The sequence below is a fragment of the Danio rerio genome, chromosome 14, assembly GCF_052040795.2.
Source record: "Danio rerio strain M-AB ecotype USA chromosome 14, GRCz13ab, whole genome shotgun sequence".
Lineage (NCBI taxonomy): Eukaryota > Metazoa > Chordata > Actinopteri > Cypriniformes > Danionidae > Danio > Danio rerio.
Window position 1 is genome coordinate 51,752,199 of NC_141034.1, and position 25,383 is coordinate 51,777,581.

The 25,383-nt window shown below is 38.5% G+C and overlaps 1 long non-coding RNA gene across 5 annotated transcripts in view; it reads left to right on the plus strand.

Annotated features, from left to right (window-relative positions):
- The window catches only part of LOC141377601 (uncharacterized), a 273,462-nt gene that overhangs the window by 5,834 nt on the left and 242,245 nt on the right, over window positions 1–25,383 (plus strand). The window lies entirely within an intron of this gene.

Genomic DNA, 25,383 nt, shown 5'->3' on the forward strand with positions numbered 1-25,383 from the left:
GGTTATGCTAGATGACCTTAATAAAACAAGTGATAGTATTATTGTAATGTGGCTATTAAATGTATCTGTCTGAATTATCACTCTATTTTCGGCAAATGTTTTGAAAAGCAGACTTTAATTTTCATGGGGTGAGAATTATTTAGTTAGTTAGTTAGTTAGTTAGTTAGTTAGTTAGTTAGTTAGTTAGTTAGTTAGTTAGTTAGTTAGTTAGTTAGTTAGTTAGTTAGTTGTTCATTCATTCTTTCCGTCTTATTCTGTGTATTTTTAAAGGTCTGGTTATGTTAGTAAATTTCTGTTTTCAGTTCCTTGACTGCTCTGATACCTGAAACAATATAGAAAATATGCTGTGTTTGGCTTAGTAATAGTTACAGGGACCATTTTAAATGATCTTTCATTTATTTCTTAGGTAACCTCTTGTGATTCCATAGTAAATAGTTATGGTTAAAGTTAGATGACCTTAATTAAACAGGTGACAGTACATTATTGTAATGTGGCTATTAAATGTATCTGTATGAATTATCACTTTTATATCCAGCATATGTTTTGAGAAGCAGACATTAATTTTCATGGGGTGAGGGTCATTCATATATATTTATCCATCCGTCCGTCCATCTATCCATCCATCATCTATCCATGGATCCATCCATCCATATTACCGTATGTGTATTTTTAGAAGCCTGGTTATGTTAGTAAATCACAGGTTTTAGTTCCTTGACTGCTCTAATATGGGAAATATGCTGTATTTGACTTACAAGGACCATTTTAAATGATCTTTACTTAATGTAACCTCTTGTGATTCCATAGTAAATAGTTATGGTTATAGCTGACCTTAATAAAGCAATTGATATACAGTATATTATTGTATTGTGGCTATTAAATGCATCTGCCTGAATAATCACTTCTATTAGTATTCAGCAAATGTTTTGAGAAGCAGACATGTGAGGGGTGACAATTATCTATTTATTTGTTCATTTTTGGAAAGGGCAATGTGTTGTCTCTTGCAACAGCTTACAAATCAAATGAACTGACTACATTGTCCCTGAATGAAATGACACAGAAATAATAATGAATGATGCCACCTAGATTTAATCTGCCAGATTGGACCAAATGGGCCTCAAAAGAAACAGACTTTAAATAAAAAAATAATCAAAAATGTACCTAAAAACGAACAGACTGGTGCAAGCCTGTGACAAACAATCACTCCCACACCCATAAGAGCTTCAAATAGCAACATCTGTCAGCATGACAGTCATTCTTAGCTCACTGTTTGAGCAGGTATTGTGTAAAGCATAGAGATCCAGCTTGAATTATGCATAAATTACAACCTTAGACATGATAGCAGGTGCTGTTTAGAGCCTGAACCCAGATTAACATCTGTGAGGAATGTAGAAAGCGAGAGGCTTTTTATTTTTGGCTTAAATGTAATGTGAAGACCTTAAATCTGAGCTGACATCTAAATCTATGAATAGTTATGCAAATGAATGAAAATGGAGTGATAAAATAGAGAAGAATGCTGAAGTATTTTATAAAATGACTGAGTTCTCAGACTTTTGGACCTCACTAGTGTTTATTATTCTGGCAGATTGGGTTCAGTTTTAGTACTATTTGCCAGAATAACATAGCTTGAACTTTATACATGCCATTTTCCCTGTCAGCTTTATCTATAGTTTATTTACATTCATATGCAGTGTTTGCTAATGTGTTGCTTGTGGACTTTATAGACAATGCATCGGTCATAATGTAACTTTACCTTTGTAAACACAGTTCAACATGTATATGCTACGTTCAAATTGTAAAACTGCGTCATGTACTCTTTTCGAGTAATATTAGTTTGCATCTTCTTCATATTTTAATAGGGATTCTGCTACCATTTCTACCTGATTCCCAAACAGCCATGTGAAACTGGCAACCGCAGGCTTATTCTGAAAATGTACCACCACTACCATACATTTCTAGAGAGTGCTAAATACGTCCCAGGAGCTACATTTTTAGCAGTTTTTGTTTTCACGAATCCACCAGAGGCCGCCGTGTTCATTTTTTAGATCTCAAATTTCTGTCACAAGTGCTATTTGCACCTGCTGCTCTCACGTAAATTCACCAGAGGTCGCTGATGACTGACTGACTGACTGAATGACTGACTGATTGACTCCTTCCCTAACGTTTCTTTCAAACGGGGCTTCAGCGTCAATGCTTGACAGAGGGCGTGTCTGAAGTTGGGGCTGAGGCGATCATCATAGCAGTGTCAGCCAATAAAATTAGTCAGCAATAGGCCACTGTCTGAGCTGGTGTATTTGCATACAGCAATTTGATTGGCTGACACTTCCATCGACGCTTGAAAAGTTGAGCAAATCCCAAATTCAGCAGCGAGCAACGCCTTAGAAACTGGCTGACGGATCCACAATGCAGTTTGACAACGCCTGACGTCATCATTCAAAGTGAATGGGAAGCGTTGAAGCTGACGCCCTGTGTGAATGAGGCGTAAACCCAGGCCTTAATTGTGCTGCAACATGCTGGATCTGGATTCAGTACCTTTGAAATCTGATTGGCACCTCATTTTATCGATCCCCCTCCTCAATCGCCCTCCTTCCACATCCGCTGTTCACTTTCTTCCACAACTCCCCAACCCTCAGCACTTTCGTCCGCAACAATCCCATGCTCTTCACTTTCATACTTTGTCATGCTTTTTTCCCTCCTCACCCGTCCGCTATTCACTTTCACTTTCTTCCACAACTCCCCAATCCTCACTTTCGTCTGTGACAACCCCAAGCTCCTTACTTTCATCCTTTGTCATCCTTTCATCTTTTTACCCCTACGTCATTCAACAACCCCACCCCGATACCTCTCAATCCTTGGGTTGCTTGCCATATCCGTAACCCCTATCTGTTCTGAGACCTCGCAATTAACAAATTATGCACTGCCTAAACCCAACCAATAATGTTTTCAAAAGCGCAGACTGACTCACCCACACACTTCCCTAAACTCATCTCAGCAAACTTTCAAAAAGTAATATAGAAAAAGTAAATCTCTTACCTGATTTGTTTCACATTTTCAGCTTTTTCCACATTCTCAACCTGTTATTTATTTGTTTATTGAATTTTTTTGGCTTCAATCTTACCCACTTTCCGGAACCATTCTTTGTGGTGGTTAACCTACGCAAACATGCATGGCAAGCTACTTGACATACTAGTAACAGCGAGAAAGCTGGTAAGCACAAAAAGAAGCGTCATCATACCACCCCAAAGCATTCGTTTTAAAGACTAAATGCAACCATACATACTTCTGGCTACATAATTCACAATCTCCAGAAATGTATTTAGGAGGACGTTTTCTTTATGAGCGTATGTTGGAAACTGGTTGTCCAGGAGATACTTTTACACAACACAAATGGAATACATACAAAAACTGTATCGGAGGTATGATTTGGTAAAGTAATGGGTTAGTTCACCCAAAATGGTCCGTCCTTCTTTCCTTCTTTCCTTCCTTCCTTCCTTCCTTCCTTTCTTCCTTCGTTCCTTTGTTCATTCCTTCCTCCCTTTCTTTTTTTCTTTCTGCAGTGACTTAATTCTGCAGATTTAGAGTATGTTCACACACATAGGGCTCAACCTGTGCAGTGCACATGCCCTTTTTATTGTTCTATTGAAAGTGCCCTTCCAAAATGATCTAAAGTGCCCCAGCAACAACCACCCCCTGCACCACCATCCACTCCCGTTCTTCAGTTCGCACACGACACAACCCCACCCCCCCCTCCCCCCCGCGAGTCTACTCCTCCATCAACCAATACAACCCCCGCCCCCACCCCCCCTTCCAAAAACTTTTATCCTGCACATGCCCCTTGGAAAGTCTCTGCACGGGCCTGTTCACACAGTGGTATTGTTTTCTGAGTCTATTAGTTTTCAGGTATAGTAATTTAATAATAAAAAGAAAAATAATAAAATTAAATGATTTCTTATTAAAGTTACTAACGGAACAATTTTGTATGGCTGAATCCTTTCAAGGTCTTATAGTCACATGCCTCAAAAACACATGCAAATTATAAATTATAATCCAGACTCAGCATTGCATATCCTACGATGTGGCTATTACGAATGTTCATATTGCACAATCGTTGCTGAAACAATATACAGTGCAACCCTATTGGTCAGTCAGCTCAGCCCTTTTTTAAGGCAGTTTTTTTGTATGTGTGTGTGTACGTGTATGTGTGTGTGTGTGTTTGTGTCCTGATCAGTAAGTGAGACTTCTCTCCACACCGCTGCAGCTAAAGTGCTTCTTTGAATGTGGCAAGGGACAGTCCTGCTGTGTTGCCTGCAGGCCAGATGTCACATGATGTATTGTAGACTCTGTGAGCGGCAGGAAACCATCACGTGCAAGTCAATGCCATAACACTTTAGACGTCCCAAAGATAATTTATGGCCACCAGTCGAAGTTATGATCACAATCCTAACAGGTGATGACACAACGTCCTATTTTCTACTGCTCATTTTTCTTTGGGCCTGCCCGCGTTTCACTTGCTCTGTCTGCTTACTGCGCTGTCAAAATCTGTAATGTGTCAGTCACGCATGGCAGAACCCGAGTAATACTAGTTTGCCTCTTCCTCATATTTTAAAAGGGATTCTGCTAGTCCTTCTGGCTGATTCCCAAACAGCCATGTGTGGTTGTGCAGGAGATGCATAATTACAGAATACAACTGGAATACATACAAAAGCTGAAGTGGATAAATTATTTGGTAAAGTAAAATAATTGTCTTAAAGGGCACCTATTTAACCCCTTTTTAAAGATTTAGGAGAGGCACTGGGCGTGGCTTGTTTTTTGTCTACTGCGAGCTGATTGGATGTAGTAAAGTAGGTATTTAATTCAAAAAGATTGGGAAAAGGGTTTCAGGAGAGTTATTACAACCTTACAGACATGTCCTGCTCACCATTTCTGTTTGTTGTGCACTGTCAAAATAGCTTGGAGGGGTATTGTCAAGTATAGCCACGCCCAATACCTTAGACGTAGGGCCCTATTATACACCCGGCGCAATGTGGCGCAAGGCACATCGCAATAGTTGTTTGCTAGTTTCAGCTCGGCGCAAGAGTCGTTTTGATGTTTTCCGCCACGCTGTTTAAATAGCAAATGCGTTTGTGCTTATATGTGCGCCCATAGGCGTTCTGATCTAAAAAAGCAGGTGTGTTTTGGTGCATTGCTATTTTTAGAAACTATAATAGTCTGCTCTTTAGACCAGAACAAAGCCAGTCTATTGTCCAACGCAGAGTGCGCCGCGCTTACACACTGCTTAATACACAAAAGATGTAGAGCAATACGCAAATATCTTTGCATATGAAAAATAATTAAAATATTAAGGATATTTATAGGATATAAATATAAAAGGATTAAAAAATTACAAAACACATTATTTTCTACATAAATATAAAAACCACTGCATTCATGCCTTCTTCATCTCGAGAGGCTTTTACAGTTCATTCAATTTCCTTTTGTATAATGTTTTTATTATTAGCAGTGTTATTTATTATATCCATATTTATATATTTTTTTATTAAAAACAAGCCTAAATTTGTCCACCTGCAGGTTTTAGACCATATGGGGCACAGCATGTGTATTAGGATATAACTCAGGTTTTTGACCACACTTCGTTATTATTGTTCATTTTTTTCATTTGCTGAAAATTGGATCTGAATTTAGAAATAGTTTTGAAACAAATATTTGCGCTTAACAAACAAAATTTATTATTTATAGGCTAATTGATGTCTGTGCGTAAAGGTTTCCCTATCCACGAGAGCGAAAGTGAAAGTTAATAATTTATCTCCCATTCTTACGCAGTAGATGCTCTGTTTAACTGTTTTCTTGCTTGTGAAATGCTCAGTTTTTTTACTTACACTTACTTTACATCATGTAAATAGCATATGTGCCATGGTGCAACACAACTGGCTCTTAAAGGGAATAGGAGATGAGATTCTGATTGGTTTATTCTCAAAACACACCAACAGTATAACTCATTAAGAAAATAAATTCAACCCTTTTAGACTATGCACCACGGCGCAAATCGGATTTTTCCGTCCTTATATTAGCAAAAGTGGATTCTGACATGCCCTGAAAGCATTTGCGCCCTGAGCTTTGCGCATGGACTGTCAAAATAGAGCCCGTTATCTGCGAATTTAACAGAAAACAAAAATGAAGTACATTTTCAGATGTTAATTTCAGATTACAACGGCAAACATTTTTTTCTAAATGACATGCACAGAGGCTGCACGGTGGCGCAGTGCATAGCATGTTCGCCTCACAGAAAGAAGGTTGCTGGTTTGATCCTCGGCTGGGTCAGTTGGCATTTCTGTGCAAAGTTAGCATGTTCTCCCCATGTTGTCGTGGGTTTCCTCTGGGTGCTCCGGTTTCCCCCACAAGTCCAAAAATGTGGTATGTGAATTGCTTAATTGTCCAAAGTGTATGTGTGTGAATAAGTGTGTATGGATGTTTCCCAGTGTTGGGCTGCAGCTGGAAGGGCATCCACTGCGTAAAACATATGCTTGAAAAATTGGCGGTTCATTCAACTGTGGCGACCCCAGATTAATAAAGGGACTAAGCCGAAAAGAAAATGAATGAATGACATGCACAGATGAATTGTTCACCCGAAAAACTAGCAATGCAATCTTACAAAAAATCAAAATGGTTAGTTTCATTCAAGAACGGCCCATCACCAGTAGGTTCATCACTGATGTGCTACTGACAAAAGACATTCAGATTTACTTACAGAAGTGCAAGTCGAAGACTTGGCAAAATATGATGATGCAATGTGCCAAAACAAGGATAAACATACTGTCGCAAGATGGAGGATTATGATGGAGCACTTGGGTCTGCTGAGTGACACTAGTAATGCAGAAACTATACCTTTGAGGCATTTAAGAGACAGTATTTTTTCACGGCACAAGATTTTGGTGACAGTGTGCATCAATTTGAAGCACTTTTTGTGTCTAGGGCTGTTGAGACTTTGCACTAATTGAGCTGTCAAGTGTGATGATCAAAACCCTACAGAAGATCTCAGAAAGACTTGTTGGAGGAAGAATTGTTGCAGGCTGGAGTTGTTGCTTGCTTAACTTTGCCTTGTGTCTAACTGTAAACACACACATTTCTTTGAATAAGTCTTATCTTTTTGCTAGACTTGCTAAAGGACAAACAAAATTTAAAATGAGACTTTCTCTATATTATTCTTGTGCTGTTGACATTTCACTATTTCTCATACACTACAAGCTGAATATGTAGTTTTATACTTTTCTTTGAGAGGTTTTGCCTAAAAATGCTTTTGGTGGTGTAAGATTTGTCATATTGGAAAATCTACAGTAAGGCCCCGTTTACACTAGTGCGTTTTAGTTTTAAAACGGCGTTGTAGAATGAAAACGATCCGCGTCCACACTCGCGTTTTACCCAGCGTTTCTGAACTGCTCTCCGTCCACACCAAAACGCTGAAAACGCACATCACGTGACCACACACACACTCTCGGGCAAGCGCTCCAGCATTTCTACCCAGATGAGAGCTCTTCTTGTCGGACTGCTCATCAAGCATCTCTCGCTGGATCTAATCTCACTATATTTGCTAAACGTGATATTTCATTCATGTTGTTGTCTTTATCTAACGACATATTCCCTGACTTTGGTCATTGGAATCTATTAAGTTACTTGTTCACGGGTAACATGTTTTGGTTAAGCGCAAAGATAAGTTAATGATTAATCCAGGTACATTGACTGATCGCTTGCCTTTATTTCCTACAATGTATGAACTTATTGTATGTTATACTTTTATAATTATCGATTATTAAAACTGATATTCAGTATAAGAGAGGGTGCGTTTCGTATTTTCACTGAAATTGAAAGGAGGCAGTTGTTATCGGCTCCGTTTTGTTATAAATATCCACACAGGGAAGATGACGCTCATATATGCAGCACGACGCCTCAACATTTCTGCTGTCTGTTAAGTTGCTAATATTAAAAAGAAAATAGGCAGTTCCTTAAATCATGTTTACATTTTATTGTTGAGAAAGTGAAACAACGTAGCCAAGGTGATGTGAATGAAGTTATAAAGTACACTGTTCCCTTTGAAGATTGACGCGTGTCCTCGGTATGTTTTCCATATCAAACTGAGAAGGGGGAGACTGCAGCCTTGATCAAACTTGCGAAGTCCTAACTTACAAGAAGAGGATGCGAGACTGAACTGTGTGTGGGCTACTTAATATTGAGGAAAAGCCCCAATCAGATAGGCGAACGTTTGCAGCCCCGCCTCCGTTTTCAGATGTTTCCGTCTTTCCCCATCCACACTGAGACGGAGCAGCAGCGTTTTAGAATGAAAACGGCTTCTCCAGCGTTTTCAAAAAGCTCCGTTTTCGGCGCTCGAGAACTCCGGCGTAGTGTGGACGGATGGCGTAACCGTAGCAAAACTTATGCGTTTTCAAACTAAAACGCACTAGTGTAAACGGGGCCAAAGTGTGTCTGAAAGAGTTTTATGGATTGTGTATTTGGAGTTTTGAGGTATTTGATAGTCAACGGTTGCTCTCAATCATGACACATTTGTTGTGCTTGTTATTATTAGAGCAATTTTATATTCTTCATTCTGAGTGAAATAAGGTTGTGGCTTTGCTTTCTTATTTCTGTATTACTACCAATTTACTTGTAATCCATCTATGAAGGAATGCACTGTTCATTGTTTTCACTTATTGACTATTTATCCTTCTCTGCTCTTTCTCAAGACACACATTGTTTTTTTTTTTATTGAACCCAGATTTGAATCATGCACCACATTGTGAGAGCTATTAGAAATATTTTTTGTAAGTATTATATAATATGGTGTCTGCATGGAGTTTGCATGTTCCCAGTGATGGTGTGGGTTTCCTCCTTGTGCTCCGGTTTACCTCAGAGTTCAAACACATGTGCTATAGGTGAATTGGGTAAGCTAAATTGTCTGAAATGTATGTGTGTAAATGAGAGTGTATGGGTGTTTCTTAGTGATGGATTGTGGCTAGTAGGGCATTCGCTGAGTAAAACTTATGCTGGATAAGTTGGCGGTTCATTCTGCCGTGAAGACCCCTGATTGATAAAGGGACGAGCTGAAAAGAAAATGAATGAATGATATTATATGATTATTAATAACATCAATTGAAATGCACCTTTGCTGCTTTTTTGTACTTAAAATATTTTAGAGGTGAACTTTGGGAAGTTGACTTTTTAAAGGGCAAACAGTAACCAGAACAATAAGAATCTACTTAAAAGCAAAGTAAAATCTGTTTTATTATTCCCCTGTTGGGGCGACACAGTGTCTCAGTGGTTAGCACTGTCACCTCACAGCAAGAAGGTCACTGGTTTGAGTCCCCACTGAATGTATTCTCCAGTTGTACCAAGAACCTTTCCAACAGGCACACATCAACATAAGACGTTAATATTAGGTTAGATTTAGGTTGTGACGTCAGGTGACACAAATTCATTATCAAGCCTGTGTCTAAGGACAACGATATTTTGACATTTAATAACGCCTTCAAATGATGCCGATTTTTGGTTGATGTTAGGATGTGTTGGAAAGTGACCAAAATCCAACGGCGAGCCAACTTCTTAAACCAACGACCAACATACAATGTCTGATAGACATCATAGTGGTAATGCTAACACAACGTCAAGTTGTAACGTAGGACATTGATATTTAGTTGATTTTAGGTTGGACATTGACATTTGCCTGATGTTGGGTTCTGACGTCAACCCGATTTTCTTTACCAAACAAAACGTAACGTCTTTACGATGTTGGGGTACAACATCAATTTGACGTTTTCATTGACGTCCTGTGACTGCTGGGTTTAATCACATCATCATTATCATCATTATCATCATTCATTCATTTTCTTGTGGGCTTAGTCCATTTATTACCTCAGAGTCGTTACAGCGGAATGAACCGACAACTTATCCAGCTAGTTTTTTACGCAGCCGCAACCCATCTCTGGGAAACATCCACACACACATTTACACACACACTCATACACTACGGACAATTTAGCCTACCCAGTTCACCTGTACCGTATGTCTTTGAACTGTGGGGGAAACCGGAGCACCCGGAGGAAACCCATGCGAACGCAGGGAGAACATGCAAACTCCACACAGAAACGCCAACTGAGCCGAGTTTTGAACCAGTGACCCAGCGACCTTCTTGCTGTGAGGCGACTGCACCTACTGCGCCACTGCTTCGCCCATTATCATTATTATTAATATTTTTTCCCTGTGTGATTTTTGTCAGCATATGTCTTGTATCTGCAGACTACAAGAGTACAAAGCTGCCGATTTACTTTTATTATTACTTCTTTCATAGTAAGTGCATGCTTTGTAATATGTAAAAGAGAGAAATAACTTTTTAGTTACCAACTGGACAAAAAAAAACACCCTCAATGTCTATAAAGAACAAAAATGTAGGCCTGTTAAAAATGTTAGAAGCTAATTTGTCTAAGACTTATTACAGATGTGGCGTGTTTCCTATATTACCATTTTTTTTTATTATTTAAATATAAATTGTTTACAAATAAAGGTTGGTTCTGAAAGGTGGCACAGTCATGAGTCGATTTAGACTAAAAGAGGAAATCAACAGGCAAGACAAAATGGAGGAAATCATATTAGTGGATTTACCACAGGAAAGACAAACTCGCAAATGAAGGAGATGAGGGAAGCTGTGTGAACAGCTTGTCACCAGCCATTTGAATGTCATTGTGCTCTGCACCCTGAAACACTGGGCTTTTTCTGCATTTGCACCAGCAGACACTCGCAATAATTACAGCATCGATCTGATTGTTGCAGTGGCTCATGCATGCCCAAAAACAGCTGGAAATGATTCAGTCCATTTAAACACTCCAAATCATATAACACCCACTGAATATACACACTTTTATGGTCCCATAGAATAAGAATGCTGAATCAAAGACACTTTATATTTGATCAAAAATATAAACAGCTCATTTCAGGCAGTTGAGAACCTGCTGTTTATTCTGAAGACAGTAACTCCTTTCATGTAGGAATATTGAACATTTTGTAAGGGTGTTTACAGTAGATGCCTGTTCTGTGGGAAATGGAGCAAAAATAGAAAATGATACTGAAATGAGTCACTGTGAATCTCATGGGTTGCCTTTATTATGCACATTCCTTAAGTGGCCTTGTAATTGGTTGACTGAAGTCAAGAGAGAGATCCGATGACTAAAGTTATTGTTTTTGTCAGCACATACTTTTTTATATTAAGCCAATTTCTTATCTTAAAGAGATAGTTCACCCAAAGCTGAAAACGCTGTAATAATTTACTCACCCTTCACTTGTTCTAAACCTATTTAACTTTCTTCCTTTTGTTGAACACAAATCATTATATTTTGAAGAAAGCTGGAAAAATGAAACCATTGACTTCCATAGAATAATTTTTTTTCCTATAAGAAATCAATAGTTACAGATGGAAGTCAATGGCTTGCGCATGTCAGATTAAATTATCATAAATGTGGACTGAATAAGCAGAGTAAAATGAATGGATAAATTAAGTCGATGGTAACAGGTTTTCAGCTGTCTTCAAAATAATATCTTCTTTTGTGATCTAAATAAGTGAAGTTTAATTTTAAACTAATTTCGAGAGGAGCATGTGCTCATGATTGACCCAGCTGGTCTACATTAGCTGATTATGATCCTCCAATCAAAGGATCCCAAATCACTATATATATCCTAATTTCCTTTCTACAACTATCTTTGTTTGGAAGAAACCCCCCTCCTCCCCTTCTTCCCCCTTTATCCAGAATGGGCGACATGGTGGCCCAGTGACTAGCACTGTTGCCTCACAGCAAGAATACCAATGGTGTTGAGTCCTCGCTGAGCCATCTGGTATTTCTGTGTGGAGTTTGCATGTTCTCCACGTGTCCGCGTGGGTTTCTCCCGGGTTCCCTGGTTTCCTCCCACCATCCAAATGTGCTCTATATTATAGATAAAATAAGCCTAAAACTTTTTTATAATGTCTTACTCTCATGAAGTTTGCCTTGGCCTCAACAGCGGAGGAGTTTGAGATAGACCTGAGCTCAATCTCCACTCGCCCAGCAAAAGGGGGGAGAGCCCTGGGCTCGAGGAATTCTTGAGCTCAGGGCTCTCTCCCGGGACAGCATGCCAAACAAGCTATGTATAAATCATGAGCTAAGTGTGAACTCTTGAAATAATCTTAAAAAGGTTTGAAACCACTTAAGGTTGAGTTAATAGTGAGTGCATTGTTTTTTGGATGGACTATACCATTAACAGCATTAAAATGAAGAAAATCTACAGACACAGTATAAGTATTTGTCACTTACCATGACTACCTCTTGGGGATCTTTTAGTCTAACTTTTAAGACATTTATTTGATTAAAGTTGTTTGTCAGCTGACACAATTTTCATCACTGCAAGCTCTATTTGTCAAAACTTATGATTAGGGTTTTTTTTTTTTCTTTTTTTTTGCTTAAGATCACAATTTTCTCACGATTGTTTAGACGTAAAATAAAGGTTAATGAGTAGGCAATTATTATTGTTATTTTTAAAACATATGGTAAATCAACAAAAATAATTTTAGGCCTATATGTTGGTCTACTGTTGGTTAAAATGCTAAATTTTGCATAGACTTGGAATGGTGGACTTGAATAGACCTTAAATATGTCTTGTTTGTTAATTCACAGTAAAGTGAAACTAATTCATAATTCTAAAGTTGAATTATGCTTGTAATCAGACCAGTGCTCTGATGTATCAGACATCACTGAGCTCATATAGATTGATCTGCATCAAATCATTGATGAGCTGGATTTGTTCTTGAACCGTGTAATCCAGCCGTCTACCTTTTACCGTGACATCAACAACAGGTTCCTGTTATGATTGACAGATCAAGAGCTCATCAATTATTGATCCGGTCATTTGCCCGAAGCAGTCTGCTGTGTCAAGCACCTGATGCCCTCAGAGATCTCCCCTTTCTTCCATTCACATGAATAAATCCATCTCAAACTCTCAGCTGTATATATATATATATATATATATATATACATTAGTGCTATGAATCCATTGCCATGTCCTCTCATTAGTCTCCTGCTGACCCTTGGCCCAGCTGTCAAGACAACGTGTAAGATTTGTTGTTCAGAGCAGCACCTGGTCTTCTCACAGTGTTTTTAAAGAAGGGATAGCAATAACGCTTGAATAATCTCCAGACTAAATGACTTAAGAGCTGCTTTACATTTCAGTGTATGAAATTGTCTTTGTATGAGAGCAGACAACATGACTAGCTATTTTTTTTTTTTTTTTGTGTTGTGTTTGGATAAACAAGCCATTTTCCCGGAGGGTCAAAATGATTCACTTTTAGACCATAATAAATTGAAATGGTCTTTCATTTGCTTTCTGAACAACTGCTGGGTGACAAACCATAAGCACACACTCTCCTTCTCGTCAGCTCAATTTAAAGCACATCCAGCGCTGTTGTGGTAGAAAAGGCATTAAAAATGAGAAAACAGAACCACTCTTTATTTACTGCGGCACCATGAGAATAAAAGAACAATACACAAGGAATACAAATAAAAAAGGGGACAGAAGAGATTTAAAGCAAATAAATAAAGGTGCTGCAAGCAACTTCAACTTCCATATTATTTTAGAAGTGTCCCATTATGCTTATTTTAAAGGTTCTCATTGGGTTTACATCCATATATTTCAATTTGATTATATCCATTTAAGCATCTACTCTGAGACTTTTGGTTTCAGTAATCTCTATAAACCAGCCTTCTGATGAGTCTGCTCTACTCTGATTGGTCAGGTTATGCAAATTTGCTGCAAACATTCAGTAGTTTGCAAAGTAAAATAAATCTGGAATTACTGAAATACCAATATTTTCAATGGAGGTACGCACACAAATAGAGAGTGACACACATGCAGTAAAAACTTTTCAACTTTTAAGAATGTCGCAAGCACACCACGAGTCATGTGACTACAACTAACCAATCAGCTTCATATTTTGTATGGAAAATACACATTTCAGTAATAATGGACTTATTACCTCAGACAAACACAGCACACCCAAACACTGCAGTGCTTTTTAATTTTCTCCATAAAGAAAACTTGGATCAGAGCTGCATCAATGGTTTGTCATCCTCTGAGAGAATGGTTAATAGCTGCCTAGCAGGCCTGCACGACATTGGAAAAAACTGACATTGTGATGTATAATTTTTCTAAAAAAATATTTTGCGATATGGATATAAGTTACCCAGGTGACTTGTATAGCTCTATTTGGAAATAATTTTAATTTAATTTTAGACTAATTGCCATGATTTCTTAGGGAAGTGCATCCGCATGACATATAATAAACACATTGTGAGCATGGACTAATAGAATAAAGGAAAAAAAGAGATGTTCATGCTGTGGAGATGTTCTACAGCAGATGGAACTGGAAGACTACAGGATAGAGGGAAAGATGAATGCAGCAATGTACAGAGACATCCTGAATGAAAACCTGCTTCAGAGTGCTCTTGACCTCAGACTGCGGCGACGGTTCATCTTCCAGCAGGACAATGACCCAAAGCACACCACCAAAACATCAATGGAGTGGCTTCACAACAACCCAATGAATGTCCTTGAGTGGCCCAGCCAGAGCCCAGACCTAAATCCTATCTTTGGAGAGATCTGAAAATGACTGTACACTGTAGCTTCCCATCAAACGTGACAAATCTTGAGAGGTACTGCAAAGAGAAATAGCCAAAAATTCCCCAAAACAGGTGTGCAAGCATGTGGCATCATATTCGAAAAGCCTGTATTTGCTGCCAAAGGTGCATCAACAAACTTTTTTTTTTTTCAATTGTCAATATGGGGTATTGTGTGTAGAATTTTGAGAAAAAAATTATTTAATCCATTTTGGAAAAAGGCTCTAACATAAAAAAAAAGTGGAAAAATTGAAGTGCTATGAATACTTTCCGGATGCACTGCATATATTGCACATTTTACCTGTTGATTAATATCATATGTGAATGTTTTCTTGACTTTATATCAACAGATGAATACTATTCTTAGAACATAATAAGGTGTTTATTACGGCTGATGGGTTTCTCAAAGCACATCAAATGACCTGGAAAAAGTGTATTGCATTTCTGAAAACATTGTAGCAATTCAGTGGGGTGTATGAATACATTTTTTAAGAATGTGTTTTTAATTTTAACAGCAAGCTTGTCGAAGTGTGAGGGGATATGAGAAAAGAGCATTGAAGGTCACATTAGGGTACTGTTAGTACTCAGCCACATTTACATTGCCAAGACAGATTATAGTCAGATAAGCTCATAGCAAGCGCTGATACCTCGACTGAGAGACCGCTCTGCTGTAAAGGCTCTCTGGGATTTGTCAAAGAGATAAATATGATAGTGTGTGAGTGAATGGACACCGGCCAGTTTGGTTTTAGCTTGGCACATGATGTTGTGTTGCACTCGGAGTGCCCTTGACAACAGACAAAACCCTGCCAAATGCTAAAATGAAAACATTTAGCCAAATTTTAAAACATCTCTATGACATTAGTAAACACACGTCTCTCGGAAATGTCATCTGATATGTGTGGCGATTACCAGAGTGATTGAGAACAGTGTACCCACACGTTGGAGATTTTCTTAGCATTCAGTTTAACTCAACTGAAGTACTTCATAATTGTTTGTGCTTTCTTTTAACGTGAAGGTTACATCCTCCTGACAAAGAGAAAGACTTTTGTTCAATTAATTAAACATTGAGAAATACATAAAGAAAATAATTTCTTACGTCCCACTCACAATATTGAAAGGTTTGCTTGAAAAGATCTGGTGAATGTGTGTGTGTGTAATTGTGCAGAATTGTTTCTCTCTTTCTGTCTCTAATGAAAAACTGTTCATGTTGGTATTTTATTGACTGCCATCAATCGGCTTATACTTTTAAATTATGTTTCATACTTATATAATTTGTTATATTTGTATGTTCTATGTATGTATAATACATATACGTATGTATGAAATACATATAATATGTATGTATTTCATACATTGCATTGTTTCCCCTACCATTATATAAGGGTGGTGCCCTGCCCTCCCAACGGCTGCAAATGCATAGAGACTCCCAGATGCCCCCAAACGAATGATATTTTGCCGGAAATCGTGCATGTCCCGCCTGGTCCTCCAATACTTCCCGCATTCCTCCCCACTTTTTAGATATGTCGCGCACATCCCATGCTGGAAGCAAGCGGAACAATCTCCTCTATTTAGTGTCTAGTATTTGACCTCTCCTGGAAGCTCTGCATGTTTTCTGCATTTTCATACCGGCTCTGTGATCCCCCAAAATGAATTAAAATACCTGAAAATCATAGCGACAAGAGTGAATGAGCAAGTGAACAGATAGTGGAAGGCACAGTGATGGTCTAAACATTATATTTGATAGGTTAAATGAATTGAGCAGTAAAGATATTGTGAGTGCAACCCAATTCACCTGTACTGCATGTCTTTGGGGGAAACAGGAGCACACGGAGGAAACCCACGCGAACGCAGGGAGAACATGCAAACTCTACACAGAAACGCCAACTGAGCCGAGGCGACCCAGCAATCTTCTTGCTGTGAGGCGACAGCACTACCTACTGCACCACTGCTTCGCCCCAGAATGCGTTCAGCTTGCCAAATTAACATAAATCTTCAATCGCTAGCAGTTTTAAAAAGAATGCAAAAAGGGTTGTAGCTGTCTGCAGCAAGACCATCGTAAAGGCGGTCGCACACCAGGTGCACACCAGATAGCCTAAGGACACTGTTCATATTTCTGCCGCACTACAAAGCGCCATTTGAGTAGTTTTATTTTAAATAACATGCGAAGGTGCGCATCCGGTGTGTGTTACTTCCAATTGTAGTCTGTGCAGCACATTCGCTGTGCGACCCCCTTAAGGATGGAGTCAGCTTTAGTTTTGTGGATCAGGGACTGCAGGAAAAAAAACATTATGCTGGATGCCACACAAAAGCTAAAAAGCTTTATGAAACTTTAGTTGACAGCAATGAATTTTTGCGCCAGACAACAGGTTTTGATCTTTGATTTCATTCTGTAATACTGGACTTGGTTTTTTTTTACGAAAGTATGAGCTTTGAGAGTGTTTGAACAAGAGAGAAAAGTGTGAAAATTAGAGCTCAAGATCTTTGCCCAAACCCGACAGGACCTATTGGGACCCAACGGGTTCAGGTTTAATTTCTGTCATTTTAGATGGGGTCGGGCCGGGCTTGGGCTTGCGTAGTAAATAAACAGTCATGTGATACATTTGGATTAGCGCGAGAAAGTAATCGAATTGTTTGTTACCACATAAAAATGTATCCCTGCAAAGGTAAAACAAATGATGAGGGAGAAATTAAAAAGAGCGAATTTTGACTTTGGTGAGGCCAGCCACCAGTTCAATAAGTGCGGTCATTCTAGCCTCCAAGGTATTTTGGTGGTCGCTTATACACTGCGTATTACGGTAGAGCACTAAACAGCAATGTACAGCAAGCTGACAAGAGCCCCTTTCACACATACAGACCTTTCTGGAATATTACCGGCAATTTTTCGGAAAGGTGTATATGTGTGAACAGGCCCTTTTTGAAAATACCGGTAAATTCGTTCTGGCTATTTTTTTAAAAGAGAAGTCGTAACATTACCGGTAATTTGCCGGAATGCTGATGAAGGAAGATTGCTGGAAAGAGCGCGTGCACGTCTAGAACGTGCTGACGTGAGACATATTTAGCTGCTAGATGTTAGTCAGATAACGTTTATATGTTCATCTTAATGCCAACTGTGTAAATAATTATCAATAAGATGCTTATGATAAGCCGTTGTTTGTTTACCTTCAAGCTTTGCGTGTTCCCATGAAACAGCCCATGAGCGCCAGCACACACATATTATGAACATCTCGACATGCGAAAGTGTTTCGCTATATGTTTTCATCGAAGTTGTTCACAATATTGATCCATCCACAGAGTTTGTAATGTAGTCAAATGTTTACAAATACAAGCGCAGCCTCTTAGATCTTATTTCTGGTTAATGATGTCAGAATTTGGTATTTTGGAATGGATGTATGAATGCTCTTTTCCGGAAAAATTCCGTAACGTCCTTGCCTTTGTGAACAGCGCTTTTTTGAATTTATCGGTAAAGTCGTTCCGGAAATTTTCCATATATTTACCGGTATCACTGTGTGAAAGGGGCTAAGGAAGATGACGAGGTCACTCGCTACATTGAAACCGCTGTCATGGAAAATGAAATGGATGTTCTTGGCTGGTAGAAGATGAAAAAACAATCCTACCCAAAGCATGCTAAATTACCCTGAACAGTATACATCTCGACCTGTAGCAGAAGCAGTGAAAGGGTGTTCAGTGCTGTTTGGCGAGTGCAGAACTGCGCTAAAGCCATTTACAGTGGATTCAATGATGTTCCTCCACAAGAACATATAGCCTAATCTTGGTGAGTAAAGGGTTTTTTAAATTATAACTAAATATTAATTAAACCATAAAATCATAATGTAGACAGGGTATATAGGCTAACGTTGGCATAAATATTTTATCATTCAGCTTCACCGTCACCTTAATGATAGATTGTGAAGCGAAGTGGCGAAACAAATCCCACAAAGCCTTTGTCTTAACTTCGTTATTGCCAAATACCGGCCATAATTTATAATTAATTTTAATTCATTTGTTTAAGAAAGATTTATTTTTATTGATTTGTTAGCCAATTTAAAGGCTAAGTGTATGTGCCTAGGCTTATTTAGAGTGCTGAGATGTTATGATGTTAGAGAGGACTTGTTTTATTTCTTTGTTCCAACTTCTAAGTGGCCAAAAGCCTAGGTTTGTTATGAATAAATAGTGTTAAAACACATTTAAACGACTCATTCATGAAAAAAGGCAAAAGAGCTGAATAATGTCAAGCTATAAGCGGGTTTGGGCCTTTAAAAAGCTGTCAATCAAAATGTACTTGTCAACTCGAGCCTAATTCTGTTGGACTCGGGCCCTATTGGGCCTAACTTTTATGGCCCTTTTATATCTAGTAAAAATGTTAATGCCTGTTAGAGAAAAGTGTATAATGTATGTCATGAGGGGTTTTACAGCCTTAAAGTGTGTATAATAATTGTAAAAAATACTTTTTATTTTTATTTTTTACGTAACTCCCAAGAATAACGAGGAACCACTGTATTTTGAAAATGTAAAAATGCACAATGAAAAAAAATATTCTTTTGGATTAACTCATTTTTTTAAGGTTGCAAACAATTTATATGGGCTGAATAAAAAAATAAAAAATAAAAATAATTTAATAATGTTCAACCTAATGTGTTTGTTTAAATTTAGCCCAAATAAACTGTTTGCAATCACTTACCTTAAAAAAAAAATTGTAAATCTAATGAACCTTTTTTTTTTTCAGGTCAGTCTATACAGCATAAAAATCATCATGACCCAATAAACACCCAATAAACAACAGAAAGACCCTTTACAACCATCATATGGCCTTTTAAATTTTATTTTAGTGTACCCACTTCTCCCTCATAAAGCCATGTGGTGTCTGGACTTCATGCATCATGCATCACCCCCATTATGCAAGAGTCCTCCTCAGCCCAAAACCCCGGCAGAAACATGGACAAGAATCCCAGAAGACTATGAAATATTCATATCGGTGTCATTCCTATTCATGCTTGGCAAAGAGAGCCGGGTTTAATCGAGAACACTCCTTCCCGTGTAATATCTTCGCACTTTATGCTTTCATAATGACCACCGATTGTCAATAGACATGAAATACTGATCACTTAAGAGTTAAATGATTGGCCAGTTCCCCTCTGATATTCCCTCCGCAGATGCAGAACGCATTAGCGGTTCGCATGAGGTGAAAGATTGAGTCATTTCAACCTTGTCTAACCTTTAAAGACTTTCTGGGAGATATTGCTTTGCTCTGGACTCACTTGGAGAGAGCGGTAATCCACTCAATGACTGCAAATGACTCTAGCAAGCAGGCAGCATTGGTATGCGTGAACGTTGCCTGTAATTAAATACAAATTAGATGCTTTATGATTTAAATCATAGTGCAAATAAGGCATAACACCTTCACTATAAAGAATGCAATATCCTTTTTCTCTCTCTCTCCATCATCTTTTCTAATTTTCTCATTGTTTTTGATGCTGATTCATCAAACGCAAGCTAATTACTGGGTTATCCTGTAATTACTGAAGGAAGTGAATCCTTAACAGGGATGAGAGAGGTGAATTTCTTTTGATCTGTTCAAGCATAAATGAGAGTCATAATGACATGTGTTGAGCATTTTGTTCAAACTTGAGGCGAATCGGGCTTAGTCTTTCGTGCAGGCTAGATACGTTTTTTTAAATATATTTTGTGGAAGTTATGCAATTAATTTAAACTACCGAAATATCAGCAGGGATGCTACATAAGCTGCATCCCAAATAGCATACTTATGCACTATTCTACGCCATTTTGTAGTATAAATAGTGTAAGTAGTGCGTTCAGACTGAAAACTCTAAAAATAATAAGTGTACTTTAATTACCCGGATGATGCACTCATTTAGTCGCTAAAACGAAGTGTGTAATGATGGACACTTCACGCACTCAACAACTGCAGGTTTGCTTACGTAGCGGAAGGGGTGGAGCTATCGGACGCACATGTTGAATAACTTTATTTATTTTGGATGGTGAAAGCAAAATTCTCCTGCGAGAGTGATTATAGCGCCTCCTGATGGTGAATGCGGTTAAACTCACGGCAGGTAATATTTGATAATTCGGTCGTTTATTTCACTTATTTGGCAACCGTCAAACGTCATCCGGGAAACGGTTTGAATTTCCGCTTAGTAAAAAAAACATTAGTGTACATACATGTACTATCCTGTTGAGTGTGTAAGTGCATAAGTACATAGTGCATGAGTGCATAGTGTATAGTGTGCCATTTGGGACACAGCTATAGTCTGCTTTGTTAAAGAAGTTCGCCTTCTCTTCTCATCCTACGGTGGCCGGGAAGTGGAAAACAACATTACTACGCTGTTACGTAGCGGATGCACCTCGCTACACACATAAGGTTAAGGGTGACCGGTATTAAAAGAGGCCACCCGGAGTCCCCATTCCTGTTCCCCAAGCACACACACACAGGCCAAGTTGTCAAAAGGGGTAACAGATTTATCAAACAAAAATATTCCAGTATCAGAACCAGTAAACAAAAACGCCAAAACAACAAACAAAACAAAGTACGCTTGTCACCATCCTGCACTTTGTCTCCTTTCCCCTAGAGGTCCCTGTGTTTCCCCTCTGTCTTTGTTCTTCCCAAGTGTGCCGCAAGCCTACGTTTGAGTGAAGGTTTCGGCCGTTAGATCGCCCCCTGGGGGCTGGCTGCAGTACAAGCCATAAAGCCCGCCTCCTCCGTGTTAATGAAGGAGACTTGAGCCCAAATAAAAAAAAAAATATTACACTTGCAATAAAATGTCCCGAAAGATAGTTCTGGTCGATTAAGGCACTGGTTATTGTGCTGAAATAGGTGCAGATCTTCATTTTTGTAAACAGTTTGTTTTTAGCAGTAATTTAATGCTGGGCGTGTCATCGTGATTGACAGCTGTGATTGACAGTTTCTGAAAGCGCGGCGTCTGAGCTTCGGCAGGAGACTGAAGTGTTATTATTCGATTTCTGTGTTATTTTACCATGACAAAATGAGTTCAGCAGTAAACTACAGTTTCTGACATACATGATCCTGGTGGAACACTGTTTATTCGCTAAGTTCAGGGCTTTTTTCGGGCTTTATTAGTTTGCTGATACACGCCTAGCCACCCAGATAGCAAAACACAGTTCCGGCTAGATTCTCGCCTGCCGGAGACTTATCTCTTAGAGCTCCGACTGACTAATGTTACCTCCGCTGGACCTACTCCGGATGCCTGGACTCACTACCCAATTCCAGCCCGAGTCAATCGAGCCAGATGCGGCGGCCGAGCGAGCAGGCGCTGCCGCATGCGAGCCGGAATCAGCCCGCGACGCCGCGAGTAAGTTATGCGCTGCGGCCTGGAGCTGGCGCGATTGAATATATAAAACCCTCATATTTGTTAACGTTATTACATCCATTTGTGTTGATATGACAGCAAACGCATGCTGAGAAGTTCGGGGGGCGTGGTTGATTTTACATAAAGCGTTTGATTGGAAGCTCGACTCCGCTCATTTTCGCCGCTCCTCCTCTGGCTCCATCAGACAGTCCTTCTGCGCATGTCTGGCTCCAATTTCAGCAGTCTTTTGCGACAGTTTGTGCCCGTCAAGCAGGCATTTTGCCCTCAAGGCGTTCAATGGGAAAAAGGGCTGTCGCGTCGTCCATATTTTTTACAGTCATTGGTTCTTCCTCGTGTGGTCTTGTTTACTTAATTTTGATCACCTGTGACTTGTTCCAGCCAGTGTATTTAAGTTGTCACTTTGTCTGTGTTCCTCACTCGGTTTTTGAGTCATCTCTGGTGAACTTGCCTTGTGTTTCCCTTGATCTCCTGAGCTTCTTCTAGTAAGAGTGTTTTATTTTCCTTGTTGCTGACTGCCTTATTGTTTGTTTGTTTTCTCCCCTCGTGGAGTCTCCGTACATGTTTATTATACTGTTAGAATATTTTATATACCTCATTCTAAGAAGAATCTAAGTTTACTTTTTTTTATTATAATTTTTTTTTTAAATAAATCCTTGTTTTCTGGATTCCCTCTTGGAGTGTTTTCGTTTGTGTCCAACACAACTTCCTCTGTGGCTTAGTGGTATACACACCAGTTTCCACACCAGAGAGCCAGGTTCAAGGACCGATCGTGACAACACTACCTAATATTAAATTTCTTACCTAAACAGAAAATAAAGTTCCGTAAATGAAACAAACAATTCTACCCTCCATAACTATCCATTAAACTGGAGAAAACAGGACAAAAGGAAAAGGGCCTTCCCTTAGATCATTTAGCAGTAACTAAACATTATGCTACTGCTAGCACAGAATACCATCCTAGTACCGTATTTAACAGAGTATCTCACCAGATGACTTTGAAATAGGGTTGTAGACAGGAAATAAACGATTAGTCACTGCTACTGCAAGTTATTGTCCTATTACCGTATTTAACAGAGTATCTCACTAGATGACTTTGAAATAGGGTTGTAGACAGGAAATAAACGATTAGTCACTGCTAATGCAAGTTACTGTCCTATTACCATATTTAACAAAGTATCTCACCAGATGACTTTGGAAAAAGGTTTCAGACAGAAAGATATCACTGCCGGACAGAGAACATAGAGGGATCTGCTCACACACACAACATCGAAGGGAAACATGAAGAGAACTCGATGAACAGTACCAACAGCGTGCTTTTATAACTGCTGCTGCCCCTGCACCTGATCTCAGCTCATGTGGAGAGAGAGAAAGAGACAGATAATAAAGGATACAACACACAGGAACAATACACGCTAGCATTGTCAAAATAATGTTAGTCAATATGGAACAATGCTCAAGACAAATATACATTTTGTAAAACATTTTTACCTATCATAAGACACAATTACATAGGAAAAAACGATTTTACCAAGGACGAAACAAATTTACATTTTAGAAAAAAATAAATTACGCAAAACACATTTACCAGTCCTGAAACAAAATTACAATGACAGATTCTTTATGAAAAGGGAATGTCCCACACACCGGCAAATATCAGCTTGTGTGTGACTTATGCCGAGTTCAGACTGCATGATTTTAGCCCTGATTTTGACTCACAGACAGGTTTTGAGAAATCGCAGACAAATGCCTGAAAACAATGGTTAATCGGTGCTCATGCACATGAGTGACAATCACACAGTATGAACTATCAAAGATGCAGTCTGAGAGAATCACAGATGAGTCACCAATGCCAGTGAGATATTTGGCGTTCTAAATATCTGAAGCTGTCCGCGATTCAAATCATGCCGTGTGAAATAAGTTTTGACTGAAAATAACATCTGCGATCGCCTACAGCCAATGACAGAGCAGCATTCACTTGCGTGTGTGTACCTGCAGGCCAGCGGGAGGTTGAGGGAGATGTAAATTTAATGCTCATTTGCTCATTTTTGGTTTATTTGGTCCCAAGAAATGGAGGAAAAACTAGTTCGACAGAAGCACCGTGTCTGTTTGACGTTTCATACAGAAAGTTATAGGAGAAAGTTGTGGAAGAAATTGCTAATTCCTTTAAACCAGGGCTGCTCAATCCTGTTCCTGGAGATCTACCTTCCTGCAAAACACAGCTCTCACCCTGATCAAACACACCTGAACCAATTAATTAGGACCTGAACAGCACTTGATAATTACAGGCAGGTGTGTTTGAAATGGGTAGCAACTGAAATCTACAGGAAGGTAGATCTCCAGCAACAGGGTTAAGAAACCTTACTTTAAACCAGGGTGAACAAATATGTACATTTTCTACCCCATTAAAGGTGTCTTTCTCGTTATGTAGTTAATAACAAAAGATATACTACCTGTTTTTGGCTGTGAGACGTAGTTTGGACGAAGTTGTCGGCGAATCTTCCTATTGTGAAGTCATGCAATGTGAAAGCCCCTGTCGCCGATCCATTTTGCAGTGTAAACAAATCACAGACAAAACGCTAGCCCAGATAGGCATGCAGTGTGAAAACATCTGTGACATGCCTACTTTAAAAAATCATGCAGTCTGAACTCGCCATCAGTAGACTCAGGTTAACATGAGTCTACAACTATAAAAATCATGGTTTGACCAACATTGTTTTGTCATTCAGAGCTATTCTGAGAAAATATCAGCGTGAGAGTATATAGAAACATGTAAACGCATGTACATGGAAACAAGTCAACCTGAGTCCACAACCAAAGCACGACATATGTTGACTGATTAAAAAATAAATAAAATAAAAAATAAAAATTATATATATATATATATATATATATATATATATATATATATATATATATATATATATATATATATATACATACATACATAAATGAATATATATATATATATACATAAATGTATATTTATATTTGTATGTATGTATGTATATATATATATATATACACACACACACACACACACACACACACACACACACACACACATATATATATATATACATATATATATATATATATATATATATATATATATATATATATATATATATATATATATATATATATGTATATATATATATATATGTGTGTGTGTGTGTGTGTGTATATATATATATATATATATATATATATATATATATATATATATATATATATATATATATATATATATATATATATATATATATATATATATTCATTCTCTTTTCAGCTTAGTCCCTTTATTAATCTAGGGTAGCCACAGCGGAATGAACCACCAACTTATCCAGCATATGTTTTTACGCAGC